The sequence below is a fragment of the Perca fluviatilis genome, unplaced genomic scaffold (assembly GCF_010015445.1).
Source record: "Perca fluviatilis unplaced genomic scaffold, GENO_Pfluv_1.0 PFLUV_unplaced_scaf_6, whole genome shotgun sequence".
Lineage (NCBI taxonomy): Eukaryota > Metazoa > Chordata > Actinopteri > Perciformes > Percidae > Perca > Perca fluviatilis.
In genome coordinates, this window is record NW_024375737.1 from 43,896 (window position 1) to 52,101 (window position 8,206).

An 8,206-nucleotide genomic window follows, 5' to 3' on the forward strand; every position below is an offset into this window, starting at 1 on the left:
TGATTCTGGTTCACTTTGGATATCATCAGGAAAATATGACATGAACCTCTTTAGGTTTCACAGAAGATACAGACGTGATGTTTGTGGACACTCTCTGTAATATGTTATCAGAGACATCTGTTGCATCAGTGTTTACCTTTGAAATTGTTGAGTTTGAATCATTCAGCGCAGCATCGTGTGATGCGACACAGTTTGAGCTGATCTGGCTAGACATTTCTGGTTCAGTTTCCATATGAGTGAATACTTCATGTACAGATTTGTCACCTATGTGAGCACTCAGACTTGTCTCCTTTTGAAGAGCAGTTGGTACAGCAGCAGTGTGAGTTGTAGACTGACTGTCTCTGTCTGAGATAGCAGTATTCAGGTAGGCAGTGTTCACATTGTAAAACTCCACAGGCTTCAACTCATAGTTACAGGAGGACTGTGTACCTGACATTCTGTGATACTTCAGAAGCCGATCTATCATATCGCCAAGATGTGAGAAAGTCAGCATGACAGCAGTACCAGGAGTGCGAGAACCATGGGGGAGGGGCAAACCTTTGGCTGTTCTGGAGTGTGGATCAAAGAAACCGTATCTGCCGGACTTTGTTCTGAATACGGCAATGCATAATGCACTCATCAGGAGCAATCCATACTGGACATCGGAAAGCAAGCAGCTGAGTCCTGCCTCTAGGTCCAGAAAACTGTCTAGAGCTCCAGGTAACGGTTCTCCTAATGTACCATATCTAGATTCTTGTTCCATGTCCACATAATGTGTATGCGTGCGTGCAGGTACTTCATGAGGGAGCTCGTCAGTAGTCAGATAGCTGTGATTAACTCTTTTTCTGACCTCTTTATACATCGTATTACCTTTATCCAAAACAAGGTCAAGATCGGCTCTGGTGATGTTCTCATTCTCGTGAAGGAATGACAGAAATGTAAGTGAGTTGCAGGTACACTGCTTATTTCTGTTTTTACCATATTTACAAGAGGCCTGACTGCGGGATGCAAGGACCTGTCTTTCAGAAGGCTGACCTGCTGGATTTACATAGTCTGCACGAGAAGGGCCTGCTACACACTGAGGGTGTCCACTCTTTACATTAGAATAAGATGCCTGTGGTGACACAACACTTTGACCTCTGTGGTTTACCTGGTTAGCTTCAGAAGAAACTGCCACATATCTTTTCTTGACCATGTCAGCATAAGATACCTGTGGTACACCTGGCTCATCACTTTGACCTCTGAACTTTACCGGGGTCACAATAGAAGGCCTTGCTTCACCATCGCTGTGACATCCTCTCTCGTCAGCAGAAACCTTTGGTACATCACTCTGACTTCCCTGTGTAGCACTTTCATCATCATGGGACGCTGCAGCCATCTTCACCTCTCCACAGCTCTGAGGACCAACACATTCTACCTGTTCACCTGCTGTACCCTGAACCTCCTTTGACCTCTGATGGCGCAGGCTTGCAGCTTGTGACTTCTTACTCTTCTTAGGCATTGTTGATATGATCCAAAACCACAAATCTTTTTTATTTTTATTGTAGACAAGATAATAAACACAATATGAATCAAAATATATTAACTTAGCAAGATAAGTAAGTAGATTCAAGCAGTATATGCTCTTAGTAATGGTAATTTATGGCAAAAATATTCTATTTATATTTATTTTAAAGCAAAACACTAAGTGCTCAAATAAATGTTTTCCCACAAAATCTTTCTTATAGATATTTAGAAGTAAAACTAAAGTTGAAGTATCACACAAATTATATATGAATATACTGTATTTCAGTGGTACTTAAGTTTCTATATCTTCAGCAAATTGAAAACCAATAGGACACAGGAATATGGTTTATTTAGTATTTTAAGGCACTATCAAGAAATCTGTACTGATGTTCAAATACTGTGCTTTTCTAAGAATAACTTTGGTATTTGTATATTTAAGGTTTTGTAAATGCCAGATTAAATGTCTTCAATCCTTAATATATTCAGAGGTTTATTTTAATATAAGCAAAGAATACAGTTTTTCCTTACAGTCTGTTTATTTATTTCATAAAGATTTAACCAACAATAAAGCACGTACAAAACTTGTTGATGTAAACAATGTGAGTGGATCTATAGATGAGGTACAAATATGTGAATTAGAGACAAATAACTCAATGTATGTAGTGTAATTACTTTTACACTTGTACAAAGAAAAACTGATTATGTGTACTCTGGTATGAATATATTTGCAGTCAAAACAAACCTGTTGGTACAGAGCTCCACAGCAACACGGTCCAGGAACAACTACAGCTCTTTTCTTGTATAAATATAGATTTGGACTTCAATTTATTGTTATGTACATTAACAATAGACTGTTTTCTTCAATGATATACAAAAGCTAAACAAAATGTGTGTTATTTATGTGTTTCCAGTCTTTTCAATTAATTTAATGAACAAACTAAAAAATACTTAATAATTTATTTAATTATGACTGTTACCAAATAGAATATTGATACAATATGGACAATTCAAAAATACAATAAGGTTTTTGCCAATTGAAAAGGCCAAATCAAATGTGTGTGAGAGAGAGACAGGAGAGGTAGAAGAAGTGTGAGCAGAGAAACTCACAGATCCATAAAACAGAATGATCAGGTTCCAATCAACCAATGAATCCAAAACAGATACCAATAATCTGTAGCTTTCCAACCAGAACAAATGGGTAGGATATAATAATCCTTGAACCAGAACAAATGGGTAGGATATAATAATCCTTGAACCAGAACAAATGGGTATGATAATATTTGAACCAGAACCAGAGGGTAACTTGCAACAAGTGCAGAACCAAATGTAGATAGAGCGGGATAGAATTAGAGGGATAGAATGATAGAAAACCTCAAATTTAGATAGATTTATTAGATTTGACAGGAGAGATAGAAAACCTTATATTAAGGGATGAGTGGTAGATGTTATAGGAGAGAGGTGAAAAGAACCAATAATAGATAGAGTGGATAGAAGGGCCAGTAAAGAGAGATGTGATAGAAGTAGAGGGAGATGGAGATGGAGAGGAGCTGGAGGGCAGCTGCACACCTGTAACACAAATAAAAACATGCATTACATTAGACATACAAAACAGAAGAAAAAAAACATTACATGAAAAGTGATTGCTTTAAATATGTCAATATTTTTTTATCCAAATTGGTGTGATTTAGCTAAGAGGATTTAGTAGTGTCATTTTTTCACTACGACTTTATTAGGTGTCTGTATTCAGTGACTTCTGTGTTCATTCACATCATGTTGCCTTATTTTTGCGTGTGTGAGTATACTGTGGAGTGTCCAAGTATTCACTAACACAGATGGTTTAGAAAACCAACCGTGTGAGCTTGTGGGTGTCCCGACATCTGTGGGAGTGTATGCGTGTTTGTATGTGTTGTGTGCATGTGTGTGCCTAATTTTTGCGTGTGTGAAGTAGTGTCCAAGGAGTCACTAACAGATGGTGAAATACTAACTAAAAGTGCACAAGCAGATGTGTACAGTAACGTTAGACAGTAGTAGTATTTACTGCCGAACAAAGTGTCAAGGCAACACATGTCATAGCAACGACATCATTCATGTGTGTTAACATACTGTCGACTTGCCACGGAGTAACCAACACTGATGGTCCAGCAGCAACGTAGAGAGGAGGTAGAGAAAAACATTGAGGGGAGAGAGGAGAAGATTTTCAGTTTCATTTTACAAGACAAGATATTCACAAGAGTAATTTATTTTATTATCAAGATTTTTTAAATCACTAATATTAAATTCATACGTAGTACATACGTGCAGTGGTGGAAGAATTATTTAGATCATTCCCTTAAGTAAAATACTTATACCACAGTGTGAAAATACTCCACTAGTACAACTACAAACACTACAAACGTTGGGTAGCTTAATCTACAGCAATGCATCATGTTCTATAAGATCATCATCTGTATGGTGAGGGATAGAGCAAGACATATACAGTTTTACTTTAGAAAACCAAATTCACAGCTTATTTTAAAGGTCCCATGGCATCAAAATTACACTTCATGAGTTTGTTTTTTTTAAACATTAATATGCGTTCCCCCAGCCTGCCTATGGTCCCCCAGTGGCTAGAAATGCATCCAAAGAGCACCATGCCATGGGACCTTTAATGAAACAAACTTATCAGGCTGGACAACATATTAACTTACTCAATATCAAAGTGTCCTTCGTGATTCATATTTAAAAAAAATTGTGTGTGTGTGCATGCGTGTTTGTGCGTGTTGTGGGGATGTGTGTGTCTCTCTGTGTCTGTGTGTGTATGGGTCTTTCTTTGTGTTTGTGTGTGTGCGCATCTGTATGTGTGTGTGCATCTGTGTGTGTGTGTGTGTGTATGTGTGTTTGTGGGTGTGTGTGTCTGTGGGTGTGTGTCTGTGTGTGTGTGTTTGTGGGTGGGTGTGTGTGTCTGTGTGTTTCCTATTCTAGGTATCTGGATTACTGCTGCTGCCTTTATGTGACTGTTGTATTTTACTGATAATTGTGCTAATCTTAACTCCTCAATATATACTGTTGGGTAGCTTAACTCTTAGGACTTAATCAATATGCCATAGTTCTGTGCAGTCTGCTTTTAATAGCTACAGTACACAGAATTAATCATCACCTGGTGTAAATCATATATAAATCGCTTTTTTCTAAACAAAACTTAAACGTGTACAGATGCTAAATAATTATCTACAGTCAAGTTATGTGATCTATTATCAATTTCAGTTATAGTATTACTATACTTACCAATCAAAAGCGCACAGCAGTGTCGATGTTCTGTTGAGAAAACCAGTGACAAACTGTGAGTTAGTGGGTTCAAGGTTACAGTGTACAAACAGAGACAAAAAAACTCAGTAAATGGTAAATGGTGCTATAACACCAAGTCTGGCTGTGAGGCAGAGCAGCTATTTCATTTTTCATTTATTTATGAATACACACAATGCCACAATGTCAGTTACAAGCTAAACAGTTTAAAGTGTAGGTTCATTGACAAAAAGCAGATTTAAGAGGACTGCTAACCTAACTTAGCTAATCTTGTGCACTTATGCTTGCTCTAAAAAGTTAGCCATTTTTATGTTAGAGATATTTATTAACAGTATTATAACTTACTATAAGCACTACAAACACTTAGCATGAACTATCATCACTCTCATAGAGCACCTTACCATACATCCCTTTGTAGGTGTAATTTGTTTTTATTCAATATGTAGTATCTTTTCTTTTCTATTATTCATGTGGAATGTCTTTTTATCATCCTGTTAATCATGTATGTAGCTATGTTGTGTGTGATGTCTTTAGGCTACAGGGACCTTGAATTAAACCTACCTACCTACCTAGCTACCTACCTAGCTACCTATCACTAAGTGGGGTCTAGCTAACAGTGTGATAGAGCAACATTAGCATCATTGTTGTCTTGGTATTACATTTTCCAGAAAGAACCGTTTGTTTGCCTTTCCATTGACAATAGCTATCATTAGTTAGCTAATATTAGCTAAAGATACCAAGCTGCTGTCATTAGCTAATATTAGCTAGCGTTAGCATCGGCGCTAATATTAGCTAATGATAGCTAAGTATAATTTACCAAGCTGTAACGTTACAGTTAAACATTTCTCTTGTAATTCATGTTTGTATTCCATATGAAGAGGAAACCAATGGCAGCCTTTTTTAAAACACAAAACCTGTATTTCTACCGTTGAAAACGTTATTAGACAGCAGACTGGATACAGCTACTCACCTCAGAAGGTTCTAGAACACAATGACGACGCTGTGCTGCGGAGCTGCGCAGTTAGATTTCAGTGAGGCGTTCAGGGGAAGTCAGAGATTCTGGTGCCAAACACAATAAATTAGCTAAATCAAATTACGTGTGTGTGTGTGTGTGTGTGTGTGTGTGTGTGTGTGTGTGTGTGTTGTGTGTGTGTGTGTGTGTGTGTGTGTGTGTGGGTTTGCGTGTGTGTCTGTGTCTGTGTGTGTCTGTGTGTGTGTGTTTATATGTCTGTGTTTGTTTGAATGTGTATGTGTTAGCATGTGTGTGTGTATATGTGTGAGTGTGTGCTGAATGGTTAAAATGCTATAGATTAATAGTTGAAGTAGTGACAATAGTTGGTAAAGTATGAATGGTCATGAAATTCATTAAAAAGTTGAATAACACCATTATTATGACAAGGATGTTGAAAAAAACATAGTTCGATTCGCATCGAAATTGCCTAAATATGGATTGTTAGTTTATTATGTGATCTGAAGTTTACTGAAACAATGTAAGTCTGAGGTCTTTAAATTAACTTTTAAATGATGTGTGTGTGTTTGTCTGTGTTTGTGTATATCTGTGCATGTGTGTGTGTGTGTTGGTCTGTGTTTGTGTCTGTCTGTGCATGTGTGTGTGTGTGTGTTTGTCTGTCTGTGTTTGTGTCTGTCTGTGCATGTGTGTGTGCGAATGTGTGTGTGTCTGTGTGTTTGTGTATGTGTCAGTGTGTGTCTGTGTGTGTATGTGCGTGTGGGTGTGTGTGTCTGTGTTTGTGTGTGTGTGTGTGTCTCTGAGTGTCTGTGTGTGTGTTTGTGTGTATGCGTGTGTGTGTGTCTATGTGCATGTGTATATGTGTGTGTGTGTGTGTGTGCGTGCAATTGTGTGCGGGTCTGTGTGTGCGATTGTGTACGTGTGTCTCTTTGTGTGTGTGTGTGTGTGTGCATGTTTGTGTGACGATGACATCATCACTCTAAGCAGTCCAATACACACTCATTAGAAATGCAAAAAAATCATGAAATCATCACTAAACTTAAACAGCTTTTTCACAAAAACTGTAGGATTTGAAGCATGCTTACATTGACTTATATGTTAAAAAAAGTGTTAAAAAGCTTAATATTTTAAAAAGTATAATACAGAAAGATTACAGAAAGAGGAAAGAGGACAGAAAGAGGAAAGAGGACAGAAAGAGGAAAGAGGACAGAAAGAGGGAAGAGGACAGAAAGAGGAAAGAGAACAGAAAGAGGAAAGAAAGAGGAAAGAGAACAGAAAGAGGACAGAAAGAGGAAAGAAAGAGGAAAGAGGACAGAAAGAGGAAAGAAAGAGGAAAGAAAGAGGAAAGAGAACAGAGGACAGACAGAGGACAGAACGAGGAAAGAAGAGAACAGAAAGAGGAAAGAGAACAGAGGACAGACAGACGGATAGACAGACAGACAGACAGACCAGGGGCCTGTTTCACAAAAGCAGAATTTATAAATCCAGGATAACTGATAAAGCGAGGCTTGACCTAGTCTAATCTGTGCATCCTGGCTTGGTGCGTTTCACGAAGGCCAAGCCAGGCTGAGGAGGAGCGACTAGGTTGAGCCAGGCTGAACTAATTCAGATAGATGCGCGTCCACGGCTTTCCTCAAAAGACAGCGAGGTCGATCACAGATTTACTGATGCCAAAATGGAGAAGACACGTTGTGCATACTTTACACAGAGTGAGCAGCAGATTCTAATGGAGACATATGAGGAAGTCAAAGACATCATTAATAAAAAAGGCAACACGGCCGCTGTCATTAAACAGCGAGAAAAAGCGTGGCAAACCATTGCGGACCGCCTGAATGCGTAAGTAAGCCTATTACCCCAAAAATATATATTTGCTGCACTGAAACAGTTAGGCTATATTAACACCATTCATTTAGTACTTTATTTGCAGAGATTAACAGTTGTACATCACATCATCCTTAAAAGTCAGCAACGTAAGTTAATTGGCTTGTCAATGTAGCATGAAGATTAAATAGAGTATAGGCCTACACAGTAACGTTAAATTAAAATACTCAAATGATACGCGCTCTCTCTCTCTCTCTCTCTCTCTCTCTCTCTTTCTAAGTATACATATTAACGTGCAAGGCTGTTACTTGTTATGATAGTCTGGCGGTTTTAATGTAATTTCTGTTACTCATGTTCACAGAGCAAACATGACTGGCCAAAAGAGGACCTGGCAGCAAGTCAAAATCAAATACAAGAACATCTTGCAGACTGGTAAATGTTTAATGTTAGTGAAACAATGTAGGCCTACTACAAATGAGGTGTATAGGTTACTCGTAAGGGGACTGCTCATATTTGATATTATTTTGTACTGATTTTAGCAGTAAAAAAAAGGACACATAGGTCTGGCACGGGGGGTGGCCCAGCTACCCCAGAATTTACCCCAGCAGAGGAGGTGGCCCTCGACCTGAACAAAGGGAGGCCTATAATTGA

The 8,206-nt window shown here is 38.4% G+C and overlaps 1 long non-coding RNA gene across 1 annotated transcript; it reads right to left on the reverse strand.

Annotated features, from left to right (window-relative positions):
* Nucleotides 1–2,002: 2,002 nt before the first annotated feature.
* On the reverse strand, nucleotides 2,003–5,830 carry LOC120555278. Its single transcript, XR_005638670.1, has 4 exons — nucleotides 5,738–5,830; nucleotides 4,750–4,779; nucleotides 3,589–3,615; nucleotides 2,003–3,051 (listed from the first exon to the last, which is right to left on the reverse strand). It is a non-coding gene; the product is annotated as an uncharacterized LOC120555278 (long non-coding RNA).
* Between the last annotated feature and the right edge of the window lie 2,376 nt (nucleotides 5,831–8,206).